Source organism: Callithrix jacchus, chromosome 2 (assembly GCF_049354715.1).
Source record: "Callithrix jacchus isolate 240 chromosome 2, calJac240_pri, whole genome shotgun sequence".
Taxonomy (NCBI): Eukaryota; Metazoa; Chordata; class Mammalia; order Primates; family Cebidae; genus Callithrix; species Callithrix jacchus.
This window is the reverse complement of record NC_133503.1, coordinates 54918567-54935983: the sequence shown is the minus strand read 5'-3', so window position 1 is coordinate 54935983 and position 17417 is coordinate 54918567.

Below are 17417 nucleotides of genomic sequence, written 5' to 3'. Positions count from 1 at the left end.
GCAGGTGTGGGCTTGACATGTGTGGCCACAGAGAACAGAAGCAGAAGTTTCCACAGATAAGCAGAACTTTCGAATAACAAGAAATAAACTATTAATAAGTGGCCGGGTGCAGTGGCTCAAGCCTGTAATCCCAGCACTTTGGGAGGCCGAGGCGGGTGGATCATGAGATCAACAGATCGAGACCATCCTGGTCAACATGGTGAAACCCCGTCTCTACTAAAAATTCAAAAAATTAGCTGGGCGTGGTGGCGCGTGCCTGTAATCCCGGCTACTTGGGAGGCTGAGGCAGGAGAATTGCCTGAACCCAGGAGGCGGAGGTTGCAGTGAGCCGAGATCGCGCCATTGCACTCCAGCCTGGGTAACAAGAGCGAAACTCTGTCTCAAAATAAATAAATAAATAAAATAAAAATAAGTGAGGCAGTGAGAGACCTGAAAGGTGGATGACACTTCACTGGCATATTTCTATAAGGATTGTAGTACTTTGTGGTTACCACACTTCACTGGCATATTTCTATAAGGATTGTAGTACTTTGTGGTTACCTGGTTTTTCCAAAAGTGAGATTCCGTTGTTCCTTCTATCTCACAGATATATTTCCTGAAGAAGCTAATGTTCTCACAACTTTCTCTTTCTTCTTATACCTGCAAGGTTGGTCATTCACCAGGCACATCCTTGCCCTTCTTTTATATCCACATCAAAATGCTGCCTAACATGTACCCCTCTCTCAGCATCCCATTACAGAACTTTCAAGATACACAAGCCATGGTTAGCTGTGATGTGCATTCTCTCTTTTTAGAAAATATTTACATTTCAACAAGCTTTTCCCCAGCTAAGGGGAAGCACAAAATGTTTTTCTTTGCTAGGAGTGGAAGCAGAAGTATCAAGGAAGGAAAAGAGGCTGAGGTACCATGCGTTTGTTTATCTGTTTAAAAATTTTGCTGCAAGGTCAACATTGCATGGAGGTAAGGATAAACAGCTTCCTAGCCATTGACAGGAAAACAGAAAGATAATGAGAAAATCTGAAGCTCTTTCTTATGTAGTTTGTCAAATTATTTTCTGCCTGAGTAGTTTTTTGTGGACTTTTAAACTATAGTCACTGGCCACATAATGATATTTGTGGTCAATAACAAACCATATATAAACTGGTAGTCCCCAAATAGTATAATATGTACCTTTTCTACATATAGATGTGTTTAGCTACAGAAATACTTATCATTGTGTTATAATTGCCTACAGTATTCAGGACTGTCAGATGCTATACAAGTTTGTAGCCTGGGAGCAATAGGCTATACCATATAGTGTTGGTATGTAGTAGGCTATCCCATGCCTGCACAACAACAAAAGTCACCTAACAATACATTTTTCAGAAAGTATCCCGTCGGTATGGGACACATGACTGCATACTCTGTGTTTTTTGATACTAATCACCACAAACCAGAATTCCTGCCAAATTAAGCTATAAAATATTATTATGTAAATATTTATATTTGCAACATATTTTACAACAAATCATTGAGACAAATATTATTATTCTCCAGTCTTAAGGATAACTGACATTCAAAGAAGTGAATTAACTTGTCACAGAGGCAGTTGATCAGTGGTAGAATTCAAAACCAAGGAGTCTGTTTCTAAAGCTTAACATACTAAGACATGGTTGCAATAAGCAGAATTTTAAGGGGGCCCTCAAGACTCCCAGGCCTTGGCGGACAAACACCTTCTCCTAGTTATTCAATCAAACTTGAATCTAGGTGCTGCTACAATGGGATTTTGCAAATGTAAACAAGTTCCCACATCAATTGACCTTGATATAAGGAGATTATCCCTATGAGTCTGATCAAATGACAGGAATCCTATAAAAGCAGGGAGCTTTCTCCAGCTGATCACAAAGAGACAATTGATGCAACCTTGCTCCACTGGAAGAAAGCAAATGTGCATGTTGTGAACACCAGTGGGGCCACCTGGAAAGGAACTGTAGCTAACAGCCAGCAAGAAAACCAGGGCCTCAGTCCTGCAACCACAGAGACTGAATTCTGCCAACAACTTAAATGAGCTTGAATGAGAACGCTGGGCTCCCCATGAGAACTCATCCCAGCTGGCCCTGTTTGAGCCTTGTGAGACCTAAGCAGAATCCAGTAAAGCCAACCTCAGACTTCTGACCTGCAGTAACAGAGATAATACATGATATTGTTTTAAGCCGCTACATGTGTATAATTTGTTAAGTGGCACTAGAAAACTAATTCAATTTTCATTGTAAAGATTTAGAAAATACCAAAGAGTTAAGTAGAAGAAAATAAATATCACCCACAGTCTCACCACTCAAAGGTAACTGTGCTGACATTTTGGGTGTATTTGTTTCTAGTATTTACAAATTCACATTCAAAATTAGTAACAAACTCTTAATAAATTTTGTTTTCTCTCTCTTGTTCATTAACACTCTGACAAGAGTATTTTTTATATCATCAAATATTCTTTAGAAACCTAACTTTAGTTAACTACTATATACTATACACATATAAACACTTACTTAATCATGCCTTTTTGGAGGCATTTAGATTTTTATATTTCTTTGTTAATCAACCTCATTTGGAAGATTACTATTTAACTCTAAGTTTATCTCTTCAGTCTTTAAGACGGGTTTCTGGAAGTGCTAGTAACGAATGAAAGTTTTAAAATTCCTCTAAGGTCTTGACACAGATTGTCAATTTGTTTTCAGAAGTGTTGCAGGAATACTGGCCTACCAGCAGTAGGAAAGTTCCCAGCTCATCTGCTTTTACCCCACTGTGTATTGTTGCTTTCAAGAAATTGTGGCAAACTGTGGCATCTCTTTTCTGACATCTGTTGTTTCATCTGTGTTTCTTTCATTACTAGTGAGATGATCATTTATACCTTTATTAGCCATTTTACTTCTAATATGAATTATTTCTTTGTGATTGTTACCTTTTCTTTTCTCTTGGTATACCAGTGCCTTTTTTAGTTAATTGAAATAATTCTTCATATATTTATGATGTTAACAAAATATTTCTGGCAAATACTTTCCTGGTTGTAATTTCCTTTGCTGTTTAGATTATCACCTACAGTAGCTTTTGTTCTTCTGTATATCATCTAATAGCTTTGTGCATGTTTCTATTGATTTTATTTTTAATAATGGTTGCCTACCACAGTATCAAATAGGGACATGTATTTTCTTCTGTATCTAAACTATTCTCCTTTTTACTGTTAGTGTAATTGTAATCCATCCCATATGAAGAAAGGTTTCTCATCCAGTAATGGGGCACCTGCAGGAGGACAGAATGAAAAATTACTATCATGAAGGCATGAACTGTACTTGTTCAGGTCTCCTCAATCATCCCCAGCACCGACATCTGCATAAATGTCCCTTGAACTTAAGTGGATTGGACTGATTCAAATGGAATCTCAGAAGCACCAATGAGTCATGCACAAAAGACCCCAGGATTCTGATATGGATAAACATGCTTGGGTCTGATCATATGTCCACAGAAAGCTCCCTGAATTGCAATGGGAGGAAACAGCTTTAACAAATGCATTTATTTCAGCTCTCCCAACTCAGTGGCAGATGCTTCTGGTTCCAGACCTCTTCCTTCCTGCCAAATTTGTCAGACAAATCTGCAGACATGAGGGTCTGTTGCCATTTTTGGGATCAAAAAGCACACTTCCACCTGCTGTCATATGTCTGATCCTAAACAGGCACCAGGTGATTGGATGTGACAGACATCACACCCAACACAAAAATCATTTTCAATCACCTGAGAACTATCCACCCTAACTATCCCTTCACCTCATGTTCAAACTAGATAGCATCTAGAGCTCAACTCAGGATAAATCTCTCCTCCAGTGTCTTTTTTTTTCAGTCACATATAATTCTAACCAAGTGTATGTAGATTGCTAATGAAAGACCACAAGCAAACACCATTAAAACGGGGAAAGCTATTGAAAACTTATTAACCAGTGGTCCCTTGGTAGTTCATTTGTAATTTATTAGCCTAATTCAAACCATGTAACTTCCTGAGAGCCAATGTTCTTAGATAATGTCGATTGAGGCTATTCCTACTGTGAGAGGGAGAATGTATGCCGAATACACAGCTTTTTAAGTAAAGGACATCATCCCTGCATGGTAGAAAGTTGCTGAGAGCCGCACTCTCTCCCTCGGTGAGACCCTTCCTACTCCTATATTCAACTCTCTGAAAATGTTTATGATGCCTCTTCCATTAAAATGTTATCTTAGAATAACGTTCTAGTTACCACCCAAAAACTCAGTGATATAAAACAACCATCGTATCATGGTCTTAGATTCTGTGGTTCAGGAATTCAGTCATGACAGAGTGAGTGTAGTTTGTCTCTGCTCTGTTATGTCTGAAAATTCAGCTGAGAAGACTGGAATGACTAGGGGTGACTCAGATATTGGGGCCTGAAATTATCTGGAGGCTTCTTCACCCACATGCCTTGCACCTAGACTAGAATCACCTTTTGCTCTCTTCCACTTGAGCTAGAATGACCTCTCTCTCTCTCTCTCTTTCTGTGTGTGTGTGTGTGTGTGTCTGTCTCTCTCTCTCTACACACACACACACACACACACACACACACACACAGCTTCAGAGCTCTCCATGTGGCCTCTCAGCATGGCATACCCATATACCACATGGAAGCCTCAAAACAACTGGACTCCTTATATGGTAGCTCAGGGCTCCAAGAGCAAGAGTCTCAATGGACATGATAGCAGATGCATGGTCATCTATGACACAGCCTTGAAAGCCACATAGCATTACTTCCACAATACTCTTGAGGCCGAACTTCATCCACATTCAAGGACAAGAACCTAGACCCCATCTCCTGTTGGAAGGAGTATCAAAAGAAATTATTGCTATGTTTAAAAGCTGAGACAGAGGCAATCTCGGAGGAAAAGATTCAAGAGTCAGCAGTTCATTTAGGTGGTGGTCCCAGGAAACACTAGTAAGGACTGGAGAAGTGAGGAAGGGAGGGAACAAAGCCAATTCAAGGTGAATTAACCAGCAGGTTTGCACTGTGGCTAACTGGTGCTCAATGCCACTGGCAGCTATGTGATGCAGTATAGAATATGCCCATTCGTTATCAACTAAGAGGCAAAGTAGCAGAGCTATTCATTTACCAACTCTTCACAATCATTGATTGGGAATGACTTGAGGAAAGGGTGGTAACTCTGACACTTTCAGAAGATTCTCATTACTGGAGAAATCCCTCAGGAAGAAGCAGGTGCTCAAAGATGGAAACCGTGAGGCTGGCATGCACAGTAATGTTAGAGTGGAGTAGGTATGTTTTGGCACCAACAGCATCTGCTCTGAACTTTCATCACACCTTAATTATAGTGCCAATCATCTAGACTTGGAATTCAGAGGGATCAGAGTAACTCCTCCCCTAAATTGTGAATTGCGTGTGGGCACAATTTCTGTGTCTTTTTCACCTCTGTATCATTAGCATGTAGGTTGGAACCTTGCATATAGAAAGTCTCCCAAAGTTATGAATAACAGAACAAAATTAAGAATGCCTCCATGTCTTTAAGAGAAATCTCCCTCCCAATAAATTTCCCCATCTTTCTTGCTATCCAATTCTTTACCACTGTGGACACCTTAAAGTTTGTGAAAATATAGTCTATTTCTTTTCCATACTATGCTGCAAAATCTAAATACTGCTTCTCCTGTATTTACTTGCTCAACAAGTCACCAAGACAGAAAGTCTTGACTCTTCTTTGACTTCTTTCTCCCCTAGAACCTTCCACATGCATATTTTGTTATATCTATACTGGGAAGGTCATTCCATTCCCCTCTTTGCCATTTCACTCTGTTACTGCCTCTAGACCAACTGTATATTGTCTCTTGTCAGACTATTGCTATAACAGTCTGACTCATCTTATTCCCTCAATTGCGCCCTGGAAATCAAATGCATTTCTAAGCATTCTTCAGGTTACAATCCTCAAGTTGTTTCAATACAGATTGAAAATACATTTCTTATATTTCAATTCTTAGGCAATATAAAGAAAGACAATTAGGTTTTCAAATTTATTCCCCATTTTATCTATAAAGCTCATTTATATACCTTTCTATATTAGTCTCCACCTGACAAATGTTCAACTCTTGTACGAGGACCAGTAGATGACACTATCATATAAGAAAAACCTCCACCACTAACCTTAGTCATTAATGACTGCAGCCCTAATCAAAAGTACCCTATTTGGGTACCCTATTTCCTCAATTATAAGGCACCATGAATTGTATAATCCATCATCGATTTGTCACTACATTGTGATAGAATTAAAAGACACTAAATGGCCCATGCAAATTTTAGAACTATTTAAATGTGGAAAAACTCCACAAAACTATGCACCTTATAATGTTGAAAATATAGTCACTGCTTCTTCTGTGTTCCCAGAATACTTTTATGGCTGGCCATACCTCCCACTAGAAATTTTCTTCATGCTCTGAGAAGTCCAGACTTCTAAATGAAATGTCTTCAAATGTCTCTATATATGCTCAGTGTCACAGAATATCATGGGTTAATAATAAACAGATACCCAGCCCAGCTCTCAGTTTACTGAGAACAAATGATTATCGTCAAGAGCTTGAAGCCAGTCTATAACTGGTATACAAATTGGTCTACTGGACAGGTGTTCCCAGGAAGAGGCCAGTCTGGGAGAAGGGACAATGAAGGGCTCTGACAGAAAAGAACCCCGAGGAGGCATCAGACAGACTGATCCAGACCAAACGGAAGGTTCTCCACCTGAGAGTCTGGCTCTCACCAAGAGAGTCTGGCAATGCATTTTTTGTCCCACTACTCACCTTTGCTCTCTTGTAAGGTTAAGAACTACAATATAAAGAAAAAGCTAAATAACTAGCCATCCAACAACCATACAAGTCACTCTGAAGGAGGGATTATAAAAAGGGGTAGTAGCTGAAGGGGACAAAAGCAGCTACAGTCAATGGCTTAGAGGAATAAGATTGTTGCCAGGTAGTGCTCTGTAATGGCCTTGGGGGTCAGTGATACAATGGAAGTTAACAGTGGTTTAAGTAGTAGAAGGACAGAAAAGTGTAGGCAGCTGAATAAATAATAATCAATGGAAAAGGATGTCAAAAGTGAGCACACCACAGTACAGGGTGTACCTATGTAAATATGACACATCTGTCCAGGTTGACAAGTCCATAGATAAACCAATTACACTGTACTGTAACCCTATCAACCCATATCTCTCCTCATATTCTCTCTCTCTCTCTCTCTCTGTCCCCCTGTCTATCCTGACATACATGCAAAGGAAAAGCTCTGTCACCTACTGGGTCAAATCTTGTGGAGCTTCTGACAATGAGCAACGATAGAATCCAGAGAGGCTCAGACACAGAGGGAAAGAGGAAGATAAAAGAGGAAGGCCTGAGAATGAGGGAAAGCTTTTCAGGTAGTATGGTGAAGATTTTGAGAGACTGGAAATTGAAAATAGGATAGAGAAAAGAGAAAGAACGTTTTAGGCAGCACTTGCCAACCATGTGGAGAACAATAAGAGGGATCAAAAACAAAAGAATGTGAAAATGTTTTCTGTGAGTTAGGCACACTCATACCCATGTCATTTTTACATGTAAAGTCAAAGATTTATAGTAAAGATTAGAATTACTCTTATTTGTATATTTTAGTTCAGCTAGTGTATTATTTTAGTTCTAAAATTTTCATTTGGCTCTTACGTGTACTGTCTATTTATCTGCTAAGGCTTTCCATCTTCTCATTTCAGAATATATTTTCTTTGACCTCACTAATAATAGTTAGACCAGCTGCTTTAAAGTCTTTGTCTGCCAGTTCTGACATCTGAAATATTTTGGGGTTTGCCTCTGCTGATTGTCGTTTCTCTTGAAAATGGGTCACATGTTCTTATTCTTTTTATGTCATGTCATTTTGAATTGTATTCTGGGCATTGTAATGTAAGTTGTAGAAACTGGGTTCTGTTACATTTCTCCAAAACTTGTTGACATTTTTGGTTCATTTGTTTCAGGAGACAATTTACTCAGTGGGAATCCAATTTCAAACTGTGCCCACTGAGCATCAGTCAAATTTGTTTAGTTCTTTCACTCCTTAACTGAGCAGTTTGCAGTCTGACAGGCACGTGTGTGGTTCGGGGATCAGCCAGAGAACTGGAAGAATTTATACATAGACTTTAGATCTCCTCTCTGAATCTCTTATTTCCAGGATCCTAACCTCATTTCATGACTGTAGTTGCCTGGAACTCTGTCCTTGGGTTCTTCAGGCTAGTAAGGCTAAAGATTTTCTATCAAAGTTTTTGATGCCACATGGGGTACCAACTTGGCCTGCACTCAGACTAAAACTCATGTAAACAGGAAACTTAGCCTATGTTACCAGTCCTTTTTTTCTAAGTTTCTATCACCCTCTGAAATCTGTGTGCTTTTGTTTAATCCTCATATTCTTCAGGTAGTTAGTTAAAATATTTTTCCAGAGTTCATAGTTGTTATTAGCAATGGGATAGATCTATTAGGAGCTTGCTTTCCCACGTTGAACTTAACAGATTTTTGATGAATGGATTAAACATAATCCATTCATTTACATTCATTTCAAAGAAACATCTTTATAAAACCATATCGACAAGTCCTCATAAGCCAGATTTGTTTTATTTTTGACACAGAGTCTCACTCTGTCACCCAGGCCAGAGTGCAGTGGCATGATCTTGATTTATTGCAACCTCTGCCTCCCAGGTTCAAGCAATTCTCCTGTCTCAGCCTCCTGAGTAGCTGGGACTACAGGCACATGCCACCACACCAAAGCCAGAATACTTTTATCTAGCAGATGTCCAGACAAATTCTTCAACTTAGTATGGGTGGAAACTTAAACTCAAATTACAATAAAGGTTCAGAAATATTTCTTGAAATACATTAGTTTTTCTCTTAATAATAAAAATGTAAACAAATCCCAATTAATGAATTTAGTGATGGAATTGATTACGAGAAAATGAAAATCATAATAGGAACAGAATACTAAGTGTCAGCTACTGTGCTAGACCCTGGCAAGGTATTTGCTTATGTCATTACGCTAATGAACAAGAGCTCATTGTGTCATTACAGACATACTCTGCCAACTACTTTCACAGTTGACGTTTTTCTGATAGAATTGCTCTTGTTTCTTTAATATTCAAATGTACAGAGCTTACTTATCTCTCAACACTATGTTTTTCACTATTGTTTAAATATGGAAATGTTACATTTAAAGTCTAATATTCAATACAACATTGCTAACTAAACAATGGATGAAGAAAACTCTCAAGGCCATTTCAAACCACAGATAGTGGAACACCAGAGTCACATTTTTACTTTTTAGCATGCTGATTATCATCAAAGGGAAAGTTGCTAGTGCAAAGAGGCATCAGAGATCATGTCACTGTACACAGATCTTCTGTTTGCTAACCAAACATTTTACATCCCAAATGATAACTTGTTACCTATATATGACTGTCTTTGTGTTTATATTTCAGGAAATTATTTGAGAGTTCAGGGTTGATGAATAATGCACTGTAATTTTTCCCATTTAAAATAATTGGAAATATGCTCTAGGCTAGTATTTTCATGTAGAACATCTGATTTTTTAAGAACAGGCTAGGGATCTGGCATTAAGTAGGAGATGCTTGTATTTATAAGAAAATGAAGGGCACTCAATATTAAAAAACAACATTGTCCACTTTCCAAATGTATACATAAAACAAGTACAAGATATTAACAGATATCCTAAACATCTCCTCACTGTTCTTGAAACAGCCCTAAAACTGAGGTACTACAGAGTGCAGCCCATACACAGCACAGAGACACATTGATACAGTTACATATGCACAAGGGTGTGTCATCTATTACTCAGCTTAGCATATGAGTATCAGAAAGTCCTCAAGATTTTTAGATCTGATATGTGTTTATCTAAGAAGAATTTCTATTATTAAACCGAATGCTTAGCCTCCTTGTCAGAAACACTTGCCTTTGTGTTACCTGCATATGGGCTGCATTCAGGCTGCAGACAGGCTTTGTAAGGCCTTTCCTCTGTATCAATCTGGCTGACGTATTTATGCTGTCTGGATCATAGAAACACTTGAATTTGAGACCTTAGATGTAAGATCTGAAAGCAGAGAGATAAGGGTGAGAATGCTCCCTCAGATTAGGGGGATCAGTTTCTCTTTACCCTCTGCCATCTTCTCCTGCTGAAGATTTCACAGCCTTCCCTTTCTCAAACAGTGCTTACCCATGATAAGGATGTGCATCTCTTTTACTATTTGATAGGGTAAAACATTTTTCAAAGGAGAAGGAATATAAAAACAAAAAGATCAAATTGTGTATGTAAATTGGAAGTGAACAGGATTTCTTAAAAATGAGCTATAACTAAAAAACAGTATTCTTTTTTCCTTCTCACCCTTCCCTGACCCTGTCAGATATAAACAAACACCCACAAAGCCTCCTGCTTAGAAATACAAAAAAGAGAAATTCAGGCTTCTCTCCATGAATCAATTCAAGTATAACACAGTTTATTCTAATGGCACCTTCCTGAGATACTATTGATGAGACACTTGAAAGTTGTGCTCCCTGGGTAATTTGCCTCCAGGTGATTCGCCTGGCTCGGCGGTGGTGATGGCCACATTGTCTTCAATGGAAGAATGAAGGAACCCCACTTAGCTTCCTCACAGGATTTGAACACAGCCATAGCAAGAACTGGACTGCCACAGCACACCTTGGGCCAACAACATTTACAACCATAAATTGCAGGATTGGAGATCGAGTTAGAGAATAGACTAAGTAATACTGTGAGGTGGTCAATTCAATTTATCCTTTTTGTTTGTTTGTTTTGAGATGGAGTCTTGCTCTCACCAAGGCTGGAATTCAGTGATACAGTCTTGGCCCACTGTAACTTCTGCCTCCAGGGTTCAAGCAGTTCTTATGCCTCAGCCTCCCAAGTGGCTGGGATTTCAAGCGTACACCACCACACCCTGCTAACTTTTCTATATTTAGTAGAGACAGGGTTTCAGCATGTTGGACAGGCTTGTCTTGAACTCCTGACCTCAAGTGATCAGTTTGCCTCAGACTCCTAAAGTGCTGGAATTACAGGTGTGAGCCACCTCCCAGGCCAGTCAAATTATCCTTGAAGTCAGAGCTGGAATGAATTGGATCTGAGGCCAAAGTAATTTATATTCATTATGATAATGTACATGTAAGTACAGTTAAGTGCTTTCATTCATTACCTCATTTAAGGGCCCTGCTCAATCTCCTAATTGCTACAGAGTCTTTCTAATCTAAAAATGCTTATGAATGTTTACACACAAAGATGTTCTGGGCACTGCTCTTTATAAAAGAAAATAACTGAGAATAACCTAATCATTAAACTTTAAGGAAATGAACATGTTCTGATACATTCATGCAATGCCATAAAGACTGTTAGAAGGAAAACAAAGAAACAGAAATATTTCATCATCAACAATCTGGACGTCCACTCAGAGACACAATCAGAAAATCAGCAACCACTCAGAAGACAGGTGGATAAATCCACAAAGATGGGAAGAAACCAGTACAAAAAGGAGGAAAACACCCAAAACCAGAACACCTCACCTCTTACAAAGGACCAAAACTCCTCACCAGCAAGGGAACAAAGCTGGAATGAGAATGAGTGTGATGAAATGACAGAATCAGACTTCAGAAGGTGGGTAATGAGAAACTTCCATGAGCTAAAAGAACATGTTCTAAATCAATGCAAAGAAACTAAGAACCTTGAAAAAGGATTTGAGGAAATGATAACAAGAATGGACAACTTAGAGAGGAATATGAGTGAATTGATTGAGCTGAAAAACCCAACACGAGAACTTTGTGAAGCATGCACAAGTTTCAACAACCAAATTGACCAAGCAGAATAAAGGATATCAGAAGTCAAAGGTCAACTCAATGAAATAAAATGAGAAGGCAAGATTAGAGAAAAAAACGCAAAAAGGAAGGAACAAAGTCTCCAAGAAATGTGGGACTATGTGAAGAGACCTATTCTACGTTTGATAGGTGTACCTAAATGTGACGAAGAGAATGAATCCAAGCTGGAAAATACTCTTCAGGATATTATCCAGGAAAACTTCTCCAACCTAGTAAGGCAGGCCAATATCCAAGTCCAGGAAAAACAGAGAACCCCTTAAAGATATTCCTCAAGAAGAGCAATCCCAAGGCACATAATCGTCAGATTCACCAGGGTTGAAATGAAGGAGAAAATGCTAAGGGCAGCCAGAGAGAAAGGTCGGGTCACCCACAAAGGGAAGCCCATCAGACACACAGCAGATCTCTTGGCAGAAAGCCTGCAAGCCAGAAGAGAGTGGGGGCCAATATTCAACATCCTTAAAGAAAAGAACTTTCAACCCAGAATTTCATATCCAGCCAAACTGAGCTTCAGAAGTGAAGGAAAAATAAAATCCTTTGCGAACAAGCAAGTACTCAGAGATTTTGTCACCACCAGGCCTGCTTTACAAGAGCTCCTGAAAGAGGCACTACACATAGAAAGGAACAACCAGTACCAGCCATTCCAAAAACATACCAAATGCTAAAGAGCTTCAACAAAATGAAGAATCTGCATCAACTAATGGGCAAAACGGCCAGCTAGCATCAGAATGGCAGTATCAAATTCACACATTACAATATTAACCCTAAACGTAAATCGGCTAAATACACCAATCAAAAGACACAGACTGGCAAATTGGATAAAAAGCCAAAACCCATTGGTGTGCTGTATCCAGGAAAACCATCTCACATGCAAGGAAAAACAAAGGCTAAAATAAAGGGATGGAGGAAGATTTACCAAGCAAATGGACAGCAAAAAAAAAAAGCAGGAGTTGCAATTCTCATCTCTGATAAAATAGACTTTAAAGCAACAAAGATCAAAAGGGACAAAGAAGGTCATTACATAATGGTAAAAGAATCGATACAACAAGAAGAGCTAATAATCCTAAAGATATATGGACCCACTACAGGAGCACCCAGATATATAAGGCAAGGTCTTAATGACTTACAAAGAGACTTAAACTCCCACACAATAATAGTGGGAGACTTTAACACACCATTGTTAATATTAGACAGATCAACCAAACAGAAAATTAACAAGGATATCCAGGGCTTGAACTCAAACCTGGAACAAGCAAACCTGATAGACATTTACAGAACTCTCCACCCCAAATCCACAGAATATACATTCTTCTCAGCACCACATCACACCTACTCTAAAATTACCACATAATTGGAAGTAAAGCAATCCTCAGCAAATACAAAACAACTGATATCATAACAAAGTCTCTCAGACCATAGTGCAATCAAGTTAGAACTCAGAATTCAGGAACTTAAGTCAGAACCGCACCACTTCATGGAAACTGAACAACTGGCTCTTGAATGTTGACTGGATAAACAATGAAATGACGACAGAAATAAAGAAGTTCTTCAAAACCAACAAGAACTAAGACACAACACACCAGAATCTCTGGGACACATTTAAAGCAGTCTCTAGAGGAAAATATATTGCAATAAGTGCCCATATGAGAAGAGTGGAGAGATCCAAAATTGACACCCTATCATCAAAATTGAAAGAGCTAGAGGAGCAAGATCAAAAAAACTCAAAACCTAGCAGAAGACAAGAAATAACTAAGATCAGAGCTGAACTGAAGGAGATAGAGACACGAAAACCCCTTCAAAAAATCAATAAATCCAAGAGCTGGTTTTTTGAAAAGATCAATAAAATAGACAGACCAATAGCCAGACTGATAAAAAAGAAAAGAGAGAACAACCAAATAGATGTAATGAAAAATGATAAAGGGGAAATCACCACAGATTCCACAGAAATTCAAACCGTCTTCAGAGAATATTACAAACAACTCTATGCACATAAACTAGTAAACCTGGAAGAAATGGATAAATTCCTGAACTCCTGTGTCCTCCCAGGCCTAAACCAGGAGGAAGCTGAAACTATGAATAGACCAGTAACAAGGTCTGAAGTCGAGGCAGCGATTAAGAGCCTACCACACAAAAAAAGCCCAGGTCCAGATGGGTTCACACCTGAATTCTACCAGACGCACAAAGAGGAGCTGGTACCATTCCTTCTGAAACTATTCCAAATAATCTAAAAAGAAGGAATCCTTCCCAAATCATTTTATGAGACCAACATCATCCTGATACCAAAACCCAGAAGAGACTTAACAAGAAAAGAAAACTTCAGGCCAATAACCATGATGAACATAGATGCAAAAATCTTCAATAAAGTACTGGCAAGCCGATTGCAACAGCACATCAAAAAGCTTATCCATCATGATCAAGTTGGATTCATCCTGGGGATGCAAGGCTGGTTCAACATATGCAAGTCTATAAACCTAATTCACCACATAAACAGAACCGAAACAAAAAACCACACGATCATCTGAATTGATGCAGAAAAGGCCTTTGACAAAATTCAACAGCCCTTTATGCTAAAAACCCTTGATAAACTCGGAATTGATGGAATGTATCTCAAAATAATGAAAGCTATTTATGACAAACCAACAACCAATATCATACTGAATGGGAAAAAACTGGAAGCATTCCCTTTGAAATCTGGCACTAGACAAGGATGCCCTATCTCACCACTCCTATTCAATATAGTACTGAAAGTTCTAGCCAGAGCAGTCAGGCAAGAAAAAGAAATAAAGGGTATTCAAATAGGAAAGGAGGAAGCCAAATTGTCTCTATTTGCAGATGACATGATAGTATATCTGCAAGACACCATTGTCTCAGCCCAAAAACTCCTGAAACTGATAAACAACTTCAGCAAAGTGTCAGGATCCAAAATCACTGTGCAAAAATCACAAGCATTCCTATACACCAATAACAGACTTAAAGAGAGCCAAGTCAAGAACGAACAGCCATTCATAATTGCTACAAAGAGAATAAAATACCTAGGAATAAAACTTACAAGGAACATAAGGGACCTCTTCAAGGAAAACTACAAACCACTGCTCAACGAAATAAAAGAGAACACAAACAGATGGAGAAACATTCCATGTTCATGGTTAGGAAGAATCAATATCATGAAAATGACCATACTGCCCAAAGTAATTTATAGAACCAACGCTATCCCCATCAAGCTACCATTGACCTTCTTCACAGAACTGGAAAAAAACACCATGAACTTCATATGGAACCAAAAGAGAGCCCGCATAGCCAAGTCAATTCTAAGCAAAAAGAACACAGCAGGAGGCATCACACTACCAGACTTCAAACAATACTACAAGGCTACAGTAATCAAAACAGTTTGGTACTGGTACAAAAACAGAGATCTAGACCAATGGAACAAAACAGAGGCATCGGAGGCAACACAACATATCTACAACCATACAATCTTTGATAAACCTGACAAAAACAAGCAATGGGGAAAGGATTCCCTGTTTAATAAATGGTGTTGGGAAAACTGGCTAGCCATGTGCAGAAAGCAGAAACTGGACCCCTTCCTGACACCTTACACTAAAATTAACTCCAGATGGATTAAAGACTTAAACATAAGACCTGGCACCATAAAAACCCTAGAAGGAAATCTAGGTAAAACCATCCAGGACATAGGAGTAGGCAAGGACTTCATGATCAAAACACCAAAAGCATTGGCAACAAAAGCCAAAATAGACAAATGGGACCTAATGAAACTCCACAGCTTCTGCACAGCAAAAGAAACAGTCACTAGAGTGAATCGGCAACCAACAGAACTGGAAAAAATGTTTGCAGTTTACCCATCTGACAAAGGGCTGACATCCAGAATTTACAAAGAACTCAAACAGATTTACAAGAAAAAAAAAAAAAAACAAGCCCATTCAGAAATGGGCAAAGGATATGAACAGACACTTTACAAAAGAAGACATACATGAGGCCAACAAACATATGAAAAAATGCTTATCATCACTGGTCATTAGAGAGATGCACATCAAAACCACATTGAGATACCATCTCACGCCTGTTAGAATGGTGATCATTAAAAAATCTGGAGACAACAGATGCTGGAGAGGATGTGGAAAAATAGGAACACTTCTACGCTGCTGGTGGGAGGGTAAATTAGTTCAACCATTGTGGAGGACAGTGTGGCAATTCCTCAAGAACCTAGAAATAGAAATTCCATTTGACCCAGCAATCACATTACTGGATATATATCCAAAGGACTATAAATCGGTCTGCCCTAAGGACACATGGACACGAAAGTTCATTGCAGCACTGTTTACAATAGCAAAGACGTGGAACCAACCCAAATGCTCATTGATGATAGACTGGACTGGGAAAATGTGGCACATATTTATGCCATGCAATATTATGCAGCAATCAAAAATGATGAGTTAGTGTCCTTTGTAGGGACATGGATGAATCTGGAGAACATCACTCACAGCAAACTGACACAAGAACAGAAAATGAAATACCACATATTCCCACTCATAGGAGGGTGATGAACAATGAGAACACATGGACACAGGGAAGGGAGTACTACACACTGGGGTCTATTGGAGGGAATAGGGATGGGACAGCGGCGGGGGGGCGGGCGCTGTGGAGGGATAGCACAGGGAGAAATGCCAAATGTGGGTGAAGGGGAGGAAGGCAGCAAAACACACTGCCACGTGTGTACCTATGCAACTATCTTGCATGTTCTGCACGTGTACCCTAAAATCTAAAATGCAATAAAAAGTAAAAAAAAAGGAAAATAATAAAATCAATAAAGACTTGGAAAAAAATACATTGAAACCATTGAAGTGTTTTTAGTAGCAGAGTGACAGGATTGGACTTGCATTTTAAAACAATGACTTTATTCTCTCTATAGTTTCTTGTTCCTTCCACATTTTCTACAATAAAGATGTGATATTTTTAATTTTTTTTTTTTGAGATAGAGTCTCACTCTGTCACCCAGGCTGCAGTGCAGTGGCACTGTCTCGGATCACTGCAACCTCCACTTCCCGGGTTCAAGTGATTTTCCTGCCTCAGCCTCCTGAGTAGCTGAGATTGCAGACATGCACCACCACACCCAGCTAATTTTTATATTTTCCGTAGAGACAGGGTTTCACCATGTCAGTCAGGTTGGTCTTGATTTCCTGACCTCGTGATCTGCCTGCCTTGGCCTCCCGAACTGCTGGGATTACAGGTGTAGCCACCATGCCCTGTCTACAGTTTTAATTTTTAAAAGTTAAAACCAAAACTGGATGAGAAATAATCTTGGAGTCCTTGTTTTGCCATCAATTTGACAACTCCTTAAAATAAGGCCAAGCTAGGGAAAAACACCATGAGCAAACTTCAGAAGCTCTAAAAGAGGCACTGCAGGAAGTCTTAAACACCCCCTGGCTTGTGCCTTTCAACACAGAGAGTAAAGTTATTTTTATGGAGGAGACAAATGAGTC